Here is a 17,671-nt window from a genome sequence, read left to right on the forward strand (position 1 = left end):
AGTATGCATTTGGGATTTGCTGTTTGAAAGTGAGTCGAATCATTCTACGGCCCAGCAACCTTCATCACTCACATCAGCAATGGAACTCTCTCCACTGTCCCTACACACTGACTCTGACTCATTCTCAGTCTCAAGCATCTAGATCAGGGGTGTCAAACATACGGCTGGCGGGCCAGAACCATGAGTTTGACACCCCTGACCTAGATCAAGCGAGATAGAGATGGTGGAGCATTATTGATAACTGACTCAAAAAGTCAAGAAAAAGGCATGAAATAACTTCAGTAAATGACAAATGACACGTTAGGCTTAGTTTCACTAGTGGTTGTGTTCCCCTAGTTTTTTTATTTTAAAAGCTTAAGTTATAGACCCCAGATCTGAGAATCTATGTAGAAACTACTGAAGCACTGGGAAGATTAAGAAAAAAGATTAGGAAAGAAAGAAAACACTAAACCCCCAAAGACATTTGAATGTGATTATTATTCTTGCTGAAAATAAAAAAAACGTGTGTACCGTTCGGTTTGTGATGCGCAACGTAGCGTAAGCATTGCGCCAGTAACCCAGTGAAGTTTCCTTTTTACATTTGGTACGAGGAGGCGTGAACTGTTGAGTGTTACCGGTCAGTTGCCAAAAAGGTCACGAGAAGATGCAGGAGGAGCCCCAGAGTTGGAGGATGGGCCCTGCAGCATTTCAACGTCAGACAGGGCAAAAGCCATACGTAAAGCCATCGGGGTGTTTATAGTGAAATATATGCAGCCTTCCCGCTGTCACTTCAGCAACAGTGATTCCTGAACTTCATGAAGAGACACGACGACTAACTGTGACTGCTCATTACATTAATTCAGAGTGGGAGATGAAAAGCTCCGTTTTGCAGACCCGCCCACTTTATGAAAGCCACAAAGTGAGCATCTTTCTGAAGCACTGACACAAGCAGTGACTACTGAAGAGGATTAGGGCCACAGAGGAAAAAAATATTTGAGTTTTGACTTTAAACTCAGAATTCTGACTTTAATCTCAGACTTTAATCTTTTTTCCTCTGTGGCCCTAATCCTCTTCCGTAAGTGACAGAATGGAAACTAGAATAAATATATAAACGTGTAAATGCAGCAATGTCTCTCCTCTTACTGTTTCCAAATCTCTGGATTGTTACAATAATGTGCTTAATCCCTAATCTAGCTGCCTCATTATTTCAGTTTTTGCCTTAAGAACATGGCCTTAAGAACATCTGATAAAAAAAATAAATCAAATTATTACTCTATAGATCTGATACATGTTATGGTATAAGTATAAAAAAATAGAAAAAAACAACCAAACTGAACCAAAAACCATGACCCAAAACCGCAAAATGGGCCGAACCGTGGCTTTTGTGAATTGTTCCACCCCTGCAAAAAACATGAACTCGCCACAGTAGAAAAAGTCGATTTACATTTCCTTCCAATCATGTCCTTTCATGTTTCATCTGTATCACATTACTGTGACCAAACAAACAACACAAAGATTCTCTGTTTCCTCGTAATATTGCCAGATTTTCACTTCACTAACAGTTTGTTCATGTTTTTGCCGTCACTGTTGCTGAACATTAGGCAACAAAAACAGGGTTTTCACGTGACAGACTGGTTGTGGAATTGTGCTGGAGATTTTGTAACAGAGGTGTGTGTGTGATTTTAGAATACAGATAGATGATGTTAGTGCATTCCCATTGTTATCTGGAAAGATGGGTGATTATTGTGTGAATTACAAAACTACTGCCATTAACTTGCAAGACAAGAAGTAAAACCCATAATGAAAGCAAAAGGATTCATTTTGTTTATTGAAGTTATTTTATCATTAGATTTTCTTTTTAAACCTTTGTTTTGATTTTCTTTTTATTTAATTCCCACCTTAAGATCTCAGACACAATACGGAGAGCTACTGTATGTGTACCTGTTTCTCAATATTTCATTAGGAACACAAGGCAAGTTTATTTGTAGAGCATTATTCATACACTGAGAACATCACAAATAAAATGACATGAATCATAGTAACAGCAAGACATTAAAATTACACACAAAATCAACATTGAAAATAAATAAATAATCATTTAATAATCATCTAAGTGCTCACAGGTGCACCCTTGGTAAATTGCTGTGGGAATACTACACTCCTATATACTAACTCCTTATATGGACATCTTGGGGGTGTGTTTATAGGTCACATATTCTGGCTTTTTTCATCTTCTTATGTGTTGTTGCATCAAAGTCATGATTAATTTTTATCACATTTTAGTAGTGATATAAGCCAGCAATAATTGTGCAGAAGTCCCAAAATAGTTTTTCTTTTCTTTTTGTTCATAAAAACCTAAGAGATAAAAGTGTGATTTTCCAATAAAAAAGTGCATTTAAAAGATAAGAATGAATTGACAACTAAGATGATTCTTTGAGAATTTAAGAAAAAGCTGCAGTCAACGATGTTGTCTGATTTAGGCCTGATTTAAATGAGCTGACAGTCTGATGTCAAATGTCTTAAGTCCACATGCCATTGAGAGGTGTGACAATAATACATTCTGTGTTTATTTATAGCCACACAAAAGTTCTCAGAGAGTAATTACCGGTGTTGGTGGTAATTATAGGTGTTGTCAGGCCTGTCTCCATTCATTTAAATCTTCTGATCATGTCATGTTTGCTCCAACTGCAGCTGCTTTGCATAACTGCTATAGTTATCGAAAACATTAGGGTATAACGGTATAGTGTGTCACTTTTGAATATAAATCAATGTCGGCTACATTCAAACCACTGAGTTCACACAATGCTGATGGACTCTCTCAGTTTGTCAGCAAATGTTTGTTTTTTTGTACGTGTGGCGACATTCCTACGCTGCATACACGGTGATGCGTTTTATGTTATTTATGTCAGGGAAGGCGGAAGTACAACAACTACTTGAGCAAAACAGCAACAGAAGTTCAGAAAATGTCTTTAGATGAAGCAGAAATATCCTGTTTTCTTCACTAATTTCTCACTTCATTGTCCACCATCTGCACTCTTTTAAGAACTTACTTTGGCTGACGGGGATATGGCCTGTGCTGGCCATGTTTTGTGTTTTTCTTTCTCTTTTTGCGAAGCCTGATTTTAATTTATATGTTACAATACAAATAAATGGCTTTGATATATCAGTATTATTTAATCATTAAACTAAATAATGTGTGCCGTAAATGACTTTGTGTACTGTTTAAAACAAACAAGAAAACAACATCAGGAGACAGGTTAACAGGTATTACATTTACGGAAGTTGTAACCAAACCAGATTAGTCCGTCACAATGGAATGGCCAGGTCTGAGGAGGATGTGATGTCTTGATAACACGTATGAAAGAATAATGACACGGACGGGAAAATAGGGCAAGAAATAGTACAGAGATAAGGAAAATGAAAAGAAACATGAGCATGCCAGAAGATAGTACTCAAGCCAAGTAAGTGAACAGACAAAGCACTAGATGTTTCATTCTCTCACTCTGACTTCACAAAATGACAAAGGAGCCTTGACTGAAAGTAAACACAACTTCCACTCAAGCAGGTGAACACTGACGCAGTGTTAAAATCTGTGGAACTACACTGTCATAAATGCATTTTGAACCACACACACACACACACACACACACACCTACATGCTCTGTATTATGGTTTAGTGCTTTTCTGGTCTTGATGACTCAAAGCTGTGTTACTCTACAGTTTTTCATACAGCAACATTCTGCATGGAGTTTGCATGTTCTCCCCGTGTGTGCGTGGGTTCTCTCCGGGTTCTCCGGCTTCCTCCCACAGTCCAAAAACATGCAATGTGGGGATTAGGTGAATTGGACACTCTAAATTGACCGTAGGAGTGAGTGTGAGAGTGAATGGTTGTTTCTCGCTGTGTTGTGGCCCTGCGATGGACTGGCGAACTGTCCAGGGTGTACCCCGCCTATCACCCGATGTAGCTGAGATTGGCACAGCACCCCCCGCGACCCTCTGGTGGAGGATAAAGCGGTAGATGATGACTGACTGACTGACATCTTTCATACCCACTCCTCCACTGCTGGCACAGCCGTCAGGGGCAACGTGGGGTTAAGTGTCTGGCCCAAAGCCCAAAGAGCTAGGAATCAAACCCACAACTTTCCAATTGAAAGACAACTTGTTGTACCACTGAGCTACCTGTACGTGTGTGACTGTTTTCAGAATCAACTGTATCTTCAGGAACCTCCACACTCCCTTTGTTGAACTGGCCCATGACCTCCTTCACCTGTAGCTAGATTATAGACCGATATAATACCAAATATGATCGTTAGCAGTGAGCAATAATAATAACTATGGTTATATAAATTGTGTTATGGTAATTGATTTTAAGCTAATTTTATTCATGGTTTAAAGACTGTATGACTTTGTTTTGAGAAGACCTCATAAAACACAAAGCCTGAATTGATAATACAAATCTTATCATATCAGTACTGTGGATTATAAAATGATCACAGCAAAAGGAACCCTGCACATGCACTGTAAATGTCCATTATCTTCATATTCATGTTTGGCCACTAGATGTCACCATAGTATTCCATTTGAAATGAAAGGCTTCCAGGTTAAGTTCAGCCCAGATGATGTCCACGGTGAAGTGTCATAACTCCATGTTCTGCAGCTGTTGAGCGTTACAGAATTACACGGCTGGGCGAGAAGCTCTGCTTGGGCATGTGAACTGTACGTAAGCACTGGAATGTCTCCCAGATGCCCTCAAACCGAAGCAGCTGCAAAGAAAACAGTGTGATGATCTCATCTGTGTGAGCGATGGAAAGTCTGGAAACACAAGCAAGGATGGTGGTGGAGTGTGTGGGCGACCTGTTAAGTGGTGGATTGTGCGCCCTGGACCACAGTCCCCTTCTCTCTTAATGAGCCTGTAGCCTGCAAAAACACATTCAATATGAACACACCGCTGTGGCATTTAATTTGCTTTGGTTGGGCTTCTTGAAGCTTAGTTGGTGTGTATGCATGTGTGAGTGTGCACTTATGCAAATTCTGTGCAATCTCTGGAAAGATTTTCAGTGCAGACTGAATGAGTATGCAGATTCATATTTTACCAAACTCACATGAGACCTACAAAACAACTCGGGAAAGGAGAGAAGTTAAACTCTCCTGTTACTGCAGGAAATGAATGATTGCAAAAAGGTTAGTCCACGTGAAAATAGCTGAACGAATCGCAGGCGGTAGAGTCAGAGGAAACAGAGAAAAATACAAGCATAAAAGAGGTAATTATAGTAGGTCCAAGGAGAAGATAAAGATAAGACAATATGTTAAGTGACAAGGTGAGTAAATGTATATATATATATATATATATATATATGTATATATATATATATATATATATATATATATATATATATATATATATATATATATATATATATATATGTATATATACATTAAAAAGAGCAAACACAATTGTGTGACAATAAATGACTTAATAAATGACTAATAAGGGCCGGGCTTTGTAGTTAGTGGCAGAGCAACAGAAAGCGAATGAGAAAACAAAATAATACCAAAATAAATAAAGATGCCTGAAATAAAATAAAGCAGCTCCACAGGGCGGAACTTTAGCACATGGGGGAATTTCTTGAGAACAATTCTAAGTATGCATTACGCCCGCGTGAGACCTCATTTGATCAGTATGCACTTTCATTAAGTGCATTATTTGTTGAAAGTGATTTGACACAGCAAAGGGATTTTTAAGCTGTCGTGCATAACAACAAAAAGACCAAATCATTCCAAGCACTCACTCACTCACGCTGAGAAATCAAAAATGTTAAAGAGACTTTATTAAACATGTATCAGCCCTCTGGCCTTCATTAAGGTGTGAGTAACAAAAGAGCCAGGAAGTAATTATAGCAGCACATAGGTGTCAGGGGTGTCACAAAAGCACATGCATGACATTTCTTAGGCCACTAGAGGGAGCTATCCATACCATGTTTACTCCACAGACTCAGCATACAGCAGTGTTTCTCAATCCTGGGGTCGTTTCAGAAAACAGGTTCAACAAACTCTGAGTTAAAACCTTAATCTAGGTTGACCAACTCTGAGCTGTCAAACTCTTTGTGACTCTCACAGAGCGATGCTTTTAGGAAGGCAGCCCAATACAGTTGGATGATGAGAAAAGTCTTAGAAGTGGATTCCACTGCTAAAAAATAAACCTAGACATTCATTGGCTGCAAAATTGTGTTTTTATCACAACCATCATTTTGTCCTCTCACGAATGTGAGGGTCCGATTTTAAAAAGAATGCAAAGAGTGAAGAGACGCTGGCAGCGTTTTGATATTTACTCAGAGGTCCTCGGGGGGCAATAGAAGTTCCACACTGAAGCTTTGAAGGTCTAATGCTGACATGTTCACAGTAACATGCTCGATGGCTATTTTCAGAATTTGCATCATCTTAGTTTAGCAGCTAAAATATGCTCTTACATTGACGTGGGTCAAGATATGGATTTAGTGATATATTGTTGTCCTTCCTTGTGCAGTATGATAATTGATCCTCCAGGGTAAATATCAATATTTTAATAAACAAATCAAGGCAACTAATGATTATTTTTCTTATTGATTAATATGTCAATGATTTTCTTGATTAATCGATTAATTGTTTGGTTCATAAAATGTCAGAAAATGTTGATCAGTGGTTTTCAAACCTGTAAATTAAGATTTTCTGAAATGTTTTGTCCACAGACCAAAAGGATTCACTTTTAATGATTTCTTTGTCACATGGAGAGAAAAAACAGAAATTATTCACATTTAAGAAGCTGAACAATCAGAAAGCTTGTTGTAGTATTGAAAAAAAACTCAAACCCATTAATCAATTATCTACTTAATTAACAATTAGTTTAGCAATGTATAATCGATTCATCCATCAGATGTTTCAGCCCTACTCTACAATAAACAGTCACTGGGCGTCACTGCTTCATGTGTCCTCATGGCGGCGCTGCTCAAATGAAACTTCAACAGAATGCCCCATCCACATCCCATACATAGACTTTATGCACTTTGTTCTCTTTGCTGTGAATAATGCACTTTTTAACTTTTCACAGATGTTTTAGATATTGTGATGTATCACTTTATATATTTATTACCACAGATGTGATATTATTGGTATCACGGACCATGCATTGCATGTCATATCTTGACGTACCCAGTGAGTCCCACCCCTACATTGAATAATCATAATCATTATTTGACTTCACAAATAATACCTTTGTTTAAGTAAGAACCTATGCTATCTAGCCATTGACAACAACTGACAATACCAGTTAATATTAATTATTATTATTATTATTATTATTATTATTATTATTATTATTATTAATAAAGTTAAAAAGTCTGTGTGTGGCTGATTTAATGTGAAACGAATATGTCATTAACGGTGAAAGTAGCCGTGTTTTGTGGTCACAGCCATCTTGAAATCTCACGTAGGGGATCTCGGACTACAAATGGAACATACCATTTTGCAGAGCAGAACTTGTTCCTTAGCGTTGCACTCAGTGTAAGTGAGTTCACCAAGTTCAAGAAGTTCTTAAAGGGACTTTTGCTGCAGACTATTACACTGTCATTATCACTATTAGCAGTGCGACTGTCTCCGTCGTCCTCTTTCAGGTAAAAGGTCCCCCGCTGTTTATCATCCCCTCTCAGAAGAACAGGATCAATGAGGGGTAGCCTGCTGGAAAGAAGGATTTTCGCTTGCGTCGTATCACCTTCTCCCAGACTGTGTGCAAAGTTTCTCCTCATGCAAGGGAGAAAAGTTACTTCCTGAACTATGTAGTTGTTGTTACAATATAGAGTTCATGCTTGAGAAACATCGATGTGATCAAAGAGTCTGTCACATGGCCTGATGGACTGACTACAAAAGGCCCTTTTGTGTCCAACAAAGAGTTCTTTTGTTGTCCATTCTCAACAAGTGATCATTTTCTCAACAGACCAGAGAAGGAGATGAAAAATACAGGAGCATTAGAAAATGTTTAGCTAATTGATTTTTCTATTGTGTATCGAGAAGTGAGCTTATTATGGAAAAGTGAACACGAAAAGTCTCTTGTAAAGACAGGAGGGAGATTATTGAATTGATATTTTACTTTTCCTATAACTGAGAATATACAGGACATAATATGGCACAAAGAATTATTTCGATTGATGTTCTTTCTAACTTTACACAAAACACTTGGATGATACCTGTATGTGTTCATCCAAGACTGGCGATATTAAAGAGTGCAGAATGAGTTTAAGTGTATCACACATACAGGGCCACTGCTATCAATCTCATGATGCTGTGAATGTCCTCTTTCAGTGCTTGAAGTGGGCCGGTACGGTCCGGTACACAGTACTGGCACGTTTCACTATTTTACTATTGTGAGTACCGGCACTTTTATGTGTGTACCATTGGTTGTTCCTAGTGTCAAGAGTTTCTATTTGTATTGTTAAAAAAAGAACAGTTATATTCATTTAGAATATATTTTATTTACCAAAGCTTTTCATTATTTAATTTCTAATGATTTAGTAATACAGACATGCACGCCTCATCAGGATGAAAGGGGACTAGTGGCACTTGTTGTTTTTCCCAACTGTTCAGGATTGATAGATTTTCCTTTGTTTGGCCTGATGTGTGGGTGGTACTGTAGCATTAAAAGAGATGATTCAAGCACTAGATGTTGTTGTTGTCTCTGTCTAACAACTTCATCACACTGTCCCATGGGGTCAGTGACTGTTGTCTGTGTTAGTGTGTATGCATAAAGTATGCACACTTAAATCAAAGAGGACAAATAAGCTTAGTGACTCACAGATCACTTCCCCTTAAGTGTTATTTTCAGCATCTGCCCATAACAGTGACTTCAGCTGAGCAGAAGGATTAGGATTTGAAGGATTCGACCTCTGGTCCAGTTGTTATCTCATGAGTTCGGAACATCGCCAAACACTACATAACTGTTGCTTTTTCTTTTTCTTTTTTTTCAAATTTCCATTTCTTTCCTGTGATTAATGTGTTTCTTCCTGTTTGGGGACCCATAGTGGCAAATGTCTGGGGATGCTGGCAGTCTGCCTGGGAGCCCTTTTCAGCGACAATTACAGCAAGAGAATTTAGGGACAAAGTGGGGAAGTCATCCCACTATGATCTTATCTGTGGCTTTCATTGTTCTTCTGTGCGTGAAGACTAATTCCAGGATCAGACTACACAATATTTTTGTCTGTGGCATGGATTCTTGCCGCGTCTTGTTCATGGGGGAACGGCAACACAAGTATGACCCCGACCTGTCATCGTTCATGGCACGTTCACAGGTCATCGGGGAGGCGGGACAAGGAGTTGTCAATCATGGCTACAGAAGCGTTCTCGGTGACGCTCGCGGTCTTGTGCTCAGACACAAAAACGAAAGAAAGAAACATCAGTGTCACTATTCCACCTAACAGCAGCAGCAGCATCATGTTTATGTCTGTATGTTACACTGTGTCAGAGCACTCTGTTATCCTGTTGGTCAATGTCCAGGAGCACGTCATAGGAGATGTCAGACTAGGCAGGAATATAGAAAAAGTTCCAACATCTGTTCTTCAGTTATGTTACACTACACTTAAGTTTTAAGAAATTTGTCAAACTACTTGAAAGTCTGATCCTGGCATACAGGTGCTTTCACACTGAATGCAATACACATTTCTCACATGATGAGAGTACATTCAAAGTAAATGCAAAACCCTCTTCAGCTAACTTTAAGTTTAATTACTCTCATATTCTTATAACCAGACCTGTTGTTAAATATTAGCAAATATTAGCATAACCATAACTTCAAACTAGGTGCCTTTCAAGGTTTCAAACATGGCAAGTGACTTACTAAGGGCACCAGAGTGTGCAGTACCAACCTTATGATAATAATAATGATGATTTTTTTTATATTGCACCTTACATTTGAAAAAATCTCATAGTACAAGTCTATAAAAAGCTATTGATGTGTAGGTGTAGGTGGTGTTTGGGTAATAAGTTCAAGATAACTGGCACGTGAACTGGACAAGTTCAAATGATTAAGCGACACAAACTGCGCAAATATTGTGATGTTAAAAACATGAACACGTGCAACATTACTGTCCTCCAATAAAATGTACATATAGGTCGTATGCAGGAATTACGACCTATATTTACGTTTTAAAAACATGCGCCCCTAGTGGTTGTATACATAACAGCAACCACTTCCGCCTTAGACGCTGTATTTAGTGGCTTCGCCATTGTCAGCGGCGGCAGTCGGCTCAGTTGCCCTAACCCTACCCTCAGTAACATCTGTGCATATTCGAGTTGGAAAATACTACCTTTACGTCGCATTCAGGGGTTTGAAAAAAACGACCCACAGTCACGCTTTCAGAAAACGACCTATATGTACGTTTTCAGGGGTTGAAAAAACGACCTATATGTACGTCATGCACGTCTTTCACTTCAAATATTTCAACTCGAGCCACTCAAGCGAACATGATTTCTGTGTGTTTACTTCATTGAGTTTGCATGTAACCTGTAAAAGTGATAAAACTTATTCGAGTCCCAGTTAGTGTCTCTTGTGATGTGAGGTTGTTTTGTTCTCTTTTCTTACCTTGAAAGCTATTTCAAGAGACATTAGACAACTTATGTGTCCATAGTGTTTCCTGTTAATGCACGTAGATGCAGCAGTAGCAAGAGGACACAGAGCAGGTGTTGTGCTGTTTAACAGTAAACACAGATGCTTAATATTATCATCAACGTTTGGTAGTAACTCAGTTCCTTTGAGCCATAAATCAAGTCATCTATGGCACCAACCTGGTGTTTTAACATCCTAATGACCAGTTTATACCAGAAAGTTGTCTATTTCAACTTTAATCCCATCATATGTAAGGGAAATACAGTTTGCATGTGTTATGACATGTGTGAGTGTAACATTACAGAAAATATGGACAGTGTAGACCAGGGCTCTCAAACTCAAAATACCTGGGGGCCACTGAGTGTCTTGTTTGGCCAGTAAGGAGCCAGTGAAGTCAAACCTTTTGGAGAAAAAGACATCAAAATATGTGTGTCGGGGCCACATGAAATGCATGTGGTGTAGGCACATTAAAGCCAAATAACTGTGCTTTTAAACTGATTAAAATCAATTACCCATGACCAAATGTAACTTTCCCTTTCTGGATTTTAAGGGTTCATGTATGTGCACACAGCACAATGCAATAAGTTGTTTTTAGAAAAGTGAATCCAGGAATATGCCATATTTGCTTCCAACTGTGCAGTGAAAGGGGTGGTTTTCATATCAGCCAGAAATGACACCAACTGTGAAATAATGCAGTTCTGTCAGTGAGACAGTGATGAGTGATGGTCAGTGGTGCATGACAGAGAGAAGCAGAGTGAGAGCGGTCTACGGGATTTGTTAGTCTGTACATTTGATTAAGGGTAGTACTTCATACCTCAGATGCATTCAAGTGTAATTTTGGATCAAAGAGGGAAATGCGTAATTGGTGGGTGGTACTGGAGGCCAGCACATTTAATGTAATGCACTATTTTGATCTGGTCCCATTGTATTATCTGAGCTAGAGAAACTGATATGTGGACAAGTGGACCTGTGATGCTTTGCCAGTGGAATGTCAACCGTCCAGCGAGGCAGCCTCTTCAAAGTCATGCCATGGTATTGCTTTTGTTTCCTTGAATCATGACCAGTTTGAGCAATTACTCACTAATGGGAATACGAGGTGCTTGGGGATTATGTCCCGACAATTTGAAAACGAAAGCGTTTCCAGGAGTAATTTCCCTGCAGTTACATCAGTGACCCCTGACTCCACCAGCCGTTTCACATGTGCACTTTGATCAGTGAATACGAGACATATTTTGTGTAAAACTCTTAGATCAGCTTGCAACACAAAATGCTTAAACACAAAAGAAGACATGAAAACAAACTGCTTCATTAAGAATCACTTCACTAGATCAGAGGAGTACATGTTTTTTGTGCACCCAGACCAAACATCAGTAGCTAGGCAACGCTGGCTCCCAGAAATCATGTTTGATGTTACTACTGTGCAATAATAGGTAGGTACTGAAAGAAAAATAATATGTTTTATGTAAGGGCCACATGGTTGGTGTAGTGGTTAGCACTCTTGCATTTGCAGCAAAAAGACCTGGGTTTGCGACCCAGTTGGAACAAGGGCCGTAGCAACCGATAACAGCCAATAACATAATAATTTAAATGTAATAAAACCAATAACGTAATAAATTGCCAATAATGTAATAAAGTTGTTGAGTCATTAACATACAAACTTGTTACATGATTGGCTGGTTATTATGTTATTGGCCTTGCATTTAAAAAAGCCTTTGATAATGTAATAACTGAGGTATCACTTTATTTTATTTTCAGTTTCTGGAGAGAAAGTGTCACACTTAGCCTTAATATTGCTCAGTGGTTAAGACTGTTACCCTTTGTGCGAAAGACATCATGTTGGTTGCAAGTTCGACTCCACCCCTGGCTGATTGTACTCAATTCCTGTGTAAGTCACATTGGAAACACAGGATGATAAAAGTGTGTTTTAAGTTTTGACTCCACTTGTACTTCCTCTGGCATTACTTTCATTTCCAGCTTTGGGATTGAATGTGTATCTGTATCTATAATTGCAAGGAACATCTGTCTGTCTGTAGGTGGGTTTCCATCCGCCTGTTCATATTTTAAATATATTTAAAACGTTTTTATGCTTAAGGCAGGTGAAGAAGTTAGTGCAATGGCAAAGGATTAAGCGAACAAGGATTTTTAATTATTGTCTTTCGGCTGCTCCCTCTCTAGGGGACACCACAGCGGATGATGCGTGATGTTAAAAAAACAAAAACATGCGAGTGAAATATCCAGATTCTTCATTTCATTGCATTGGGAAAATGTCATAAATTGCAGATGACAGGAAGTAATGTGTGGACTGATGGAAACAACATTCCTCGACTTAATGCAACAAGCAAAAATGACTACACAAACAGACGCAAAGATATGCTTTTGGAGCTTTTTTATTTATGTTATCAAGCTCCACCTTATTATACTTCTCCCGTGGGAACCTGCTTATTCAGGTGTGTTTTCTTTTAAATATTATTTTTATTATTTTCCCTCAGCACCCTGACTCATCCAGTTTTCTTACCTTCAGATCAGGCTTTTTTTTTAAATCTTGGAAACAAGCCACACCCACCTATAACATGATTGGTCCACAGAGTCACAGAGACACTACACTTCTGCCACCTGGTTATTGTAAATGACGTGAGTCAGGTTTTTATAAGGCCATGGCTGGATTTTATACAGTTCACAGAGCTGTTCGGAGGTGGTGAGAAAGGTGAAATGATGGAAAATAATAAATCGTGAAAACCATGGATTTTAAATTAAATCCACTGTCAGAAGCTCAATACAAGTTGATGATAGTGGTTGCTATGGTGATGGAGGCCCTCGGAAAGACAAGACACACAAGTGAGAAGACATTGGTGTGTGATGAGTGTTATTTTTAGCCTTTGTTGGACTCTGGTTTTCCCAATTTTGTCTGTCTTTTGTCTTTTGCTTTTCTGTTATTTGAATATACTTCCTGTTTTAGTTTGTGTGTAATTCCTTATGCATCTTTCTTTGCTTCCTGTTTTACATTTCTTGTTTTAATTCCTGCCCTTGTGTTTTCCTTGACTCCCGTCACTAATTGTTTTCACCCGTGTCTTCTCACCTCCCTTTAGTGGCTCCACATGGTCAGTGCCAGCTTGTCCTGTCAGTTTCAGTTAGTGTTTTCATTTTGTATTCCCAGAGTTAATTATGTAACTTCCTAAAAGAGATAGTTACTGTTACTCTCTTTTAGTAAGTCTGTGTCATTAAATCCAAAAGGAGGATCTTGAAGAGCTGAGTTGAAATTGCTGATGGAAGCAGCAATGGATCAACAAATCTAATAAATCTTGTGTGCTGGGACAGAAAATGTGTTTTCTCTATGGAATTTGGTGAAGGAGCGTCGACTGGTTTAGAAAGAGACACAATCTTTAGTTTGCTGTTGGAAAAGACTTTGTAGACTTGCAGTCAACTCATTAATCTGTGAAAACACCACTCCAAAAACCTAAACTATCACTTTAATGTACGTATTTGTGACAACATCTTTTTTCTTTGTGTGCATTTGCTTGATTGGGTGTGTTACTCATGCAGGGATGCTCATTACAGCACAACACCAGCTCATAAAGAAGTTATCAACAGCACTTTAGCTGTAATGGAGAAACACAAAGAAGCATGTCGGTACACAAAATGGCAAAAGCTATTGTAACTGATGTCCATTGTGTAACCCACTGATAAATTGTGTTAAAATAGCATGACAGGAAGTTCCAAATAATTATAATTCAGACAAATTTCAGAGTCAGGATAGACATGATATGCTGTTTGTAACACAGTGTAAAGTGATTCTATTGAGGAGTCTTTAAACATATCTCCTGTTTGTTATTGTTCTGACCTGCTCAGGGTCTGCATATGTTAAAGCTATAATGTACAATCTTTTAACTGTGAAGTGTCAGTTTTAAAAAAATTAAATAAAGAAATACCACTAGAGGTGAAATTACGTATGGCTGTATATTGTATTTTGATAAAGAAATTAGACAACCAAGGAATTGGTTCACTCTTTTTTGCTTAAAGCAGCTTCAAATCTTATTCTGTTCAGTGAAAAGTTTAGGTGAAACTTTTTGGTGAAATAGTTTTATAAAATCGTCACAATCACATTTCAGGCAGACAAATCAGGTCTGAACTGTTTATTCCTGCAGTTTGGAGCTCTGGGCTCTGACCTCATCACTTCAACACAAGATTACATCGAGATGATGGGGAGTGAGGAACAAATATCTTAACCTCCTGCTGGAGCGGTGGTGGGGCTGAATCAATATGCAGCAACAGTGACGCAGGACAGCAGAGGCAGAAACAGCAAAGGCAGCGATTGGGAAAACCTGCACCTTAAACAGGCCACCACATTGGGAGAGTGAGTGAAGCAGCGTATAGCTCCAGCGTAGCCTGAGTTACTTTATAAGCTTTGATTAGTTTTTTGTGTGTGGTAACTAATAATGTAATAACTTCACTTAACACAATATCTGTCAATATTGTACACTCTCCGTGTATGAATATCGGAGAGGAGGCGGAAACACAACAGTAGAGCGAGACTACAGTGGACTCTTGGGTATCCTCCTCCATGTCTGTGACTTTCTTGTTGGTTCTTTTTTCTTTTCTTCTGAATGAAAATACAGCAGTAACTAAATGGAAATACATCCCATTTACATGGAACAGACACGTGATAACACCAAACCAGGAAATCACGATCGGATTGACTGTTTTACATCAGGGGTCGCAAACTCAAATGACCTTGGTGCCACGAGCATCTAGTCTGGCCAGCAGGGGGCCAGTCAAGTGAAAAAGCAGCTATTCAGTAGGTTTAAGCGATATGAGATTAAAACTATATCACGACATATTTCACATCATTTCAAAATAAAGTTGACGGACCGATATTTAGTTCACGATAACAGTATTTGTGATGCAAAATGAATGTATTTATAAAAAATATCAGCCACATGTGGCAAGTTTGAGACAGCTCTGGTTTACATGAACACCGATCTGAATACCAATCGTGTATCAATTGTACAGTTTGGAATTCAATTTAAAATCCTCCTCCTCCTCCAGCACTTAATGGTCAGGCCCCTTCATACCTGAAAGACCTAGTCTTACCTTATCACCCTAACAGACCACTTAGGTCACACAATACAGGTTTACTTGTGGTTCCCAGAGTCTGTAAGAGCAGAATGGGAGGCAGAGCCTTTAGTTACCAGGCTCCTTTCCCGTGGAACCACCTCCCAATGATAGTTCGGGAGGCGGAGCCTCTCTCTGTATTTAAAGTTAGACTTGAAACTTTCCTTTTTGATAAAGCTTATAGTTAGAGCTGGCTCAGGGAAACCTGGACCATCTCTTAGTTATGCTGCTATAGAACTAAACTGCTGGGGGATTTTCCTGTGGTACACGCACATTCACTCTCTCACACTCAGGATTTGATTATGACTCTTTATATGTCATTAACTTTGTCTCTTTCTCTCCCTAGTTTGTGTCTTTCCTTCCTTCCCTCTCTCTCTCTCTGTATTCTCATCATGCAGGTTGCGGGATCAAGATCCAGTTTTCGAGTTTCGTCACCATTATTATTATGTTATAATTAAAAAGTCGATATCATTAACTGTATAAACTTGTAACCTGATACAGTTGTTGTGTATCTGCTCCTGGTCTCTCTCTCTCTTCTGTCTCCACCTCATCTCCCTCTTGTCCTTTCTCTCCCCCCTTTCTGTCCCCCACCTCTCCTCTGTCCCCCATTTTTCCTTTCACCCTGACCGGTCGAGGCTGATGACCGCACATCTCTGAGCCTGGTTCTGCCAGAGATTTCTTCCTGTTAAGAGGGAGTTTTTTCTCTCCACTGATGCCTAGTGTCATTGTGTGAACTGTTGTGTTTCTCTGCTCTCCTTGATGTTGTCTATGTACAGTGCCTTCAGATAATGTATGTTATGATTTGGCGCTATACAAATAAAATTGAATTGACTTGAACTGTTAAAAATGATTTTGTGATGTCATCGATTTTTCGATGTATGAATTTGAGCTATGCAAATAAAATATGAGTACATAAATATCTATTTTTAAAATGTCAAATATGATCAACTGTTTCTTCAAGTTATTTATTGGTTGAGTTGGAACAGTTTCACACTACATTTGATGGGTTGTTTTGGTATTGGCAATATCTGCTTGGCCTATTTCATTAGAATTGAACAAGAATATAATTTTAAATGGAGAAAAGCTCAAAATTAAAAAAAAAAGTAGAACAAAGGATTTGAAAACCCTCTATCTGGTCAGCCTTAACTTTCCACCCTTCCTGGTCATGTGCATGTTGCTCGGCTGCAGCCGTTTGGATAAAATCGTCTCTCCCTTAGACGTCCCTCTCGAGGACACTGCAACAGCTGAGGAGGTGAACAAAGAAAGATAAATAGACGTAATATTTCTTCATACAAAGACCCCATACAACCCAGTCTTGTTATGTTGCATTTAAGCACACCAGTGCTAACCCCAATATGTGTTTACTCAACTTGGTTCTGAACCATTAAGTTGAGAATTCATTAACTTTGGGTCTATGTATACGGTCAGTGCATCCTATAATGTTTTGCCACAAGGCTTTATACAGTTTACTTCACTGATGACATGTTTAAGAGAGCGCTGTGGCAGCCTGTGGCCAAGGGGAAAGGGAACTTGACTTGTAACCGGAGGGTCGCCGGTTCAAATCCCCACCCGGCCAAAAAGGGCTGGGGTACCCCTGAGCAAGGTACCCAACCCCCAATGCTCCCCGGGCGCCACTCAGTGTGGCAGCCCACTGCTCCTAATTCTAGGATGGGTCAAAATGCAGAGGAATACTTTCCCTAAGGGGATTAATAAAAACTAACTTTACCTGTTTTCACTTCTGTGTTACAAATCCATGGATGATTCAAAGCCTGGCTCGGTGTTATCCGATTATCTGGATAATAGCTAAATAATGAGAAACACAATGAAAATATAAAAAGTGGTTTAAAATAACTTTTCAAAGATTTATACTTGAATTATTTAATGTTTACTGATGTTACATATATATATATATATATATATATATATATATATATATATGTATGTATACATATATGT

The sequence above is a fragment of the Solea senegalensis genome, linkage group LG12, assembly GCF_019176455.1.
Source record: "Solea senegalensis isolate Sse05_10M linkage group LG12, IFAPA_SoseM_1, whole genome shotgun sequence".
NCBI classification, from domain to species: domain Eukaryota; kingdom Metazoa; phylum Chordata; class Actinopteri; order Pleuronectiformes; family Soleidae; genus Solea; species Solea senegalensis.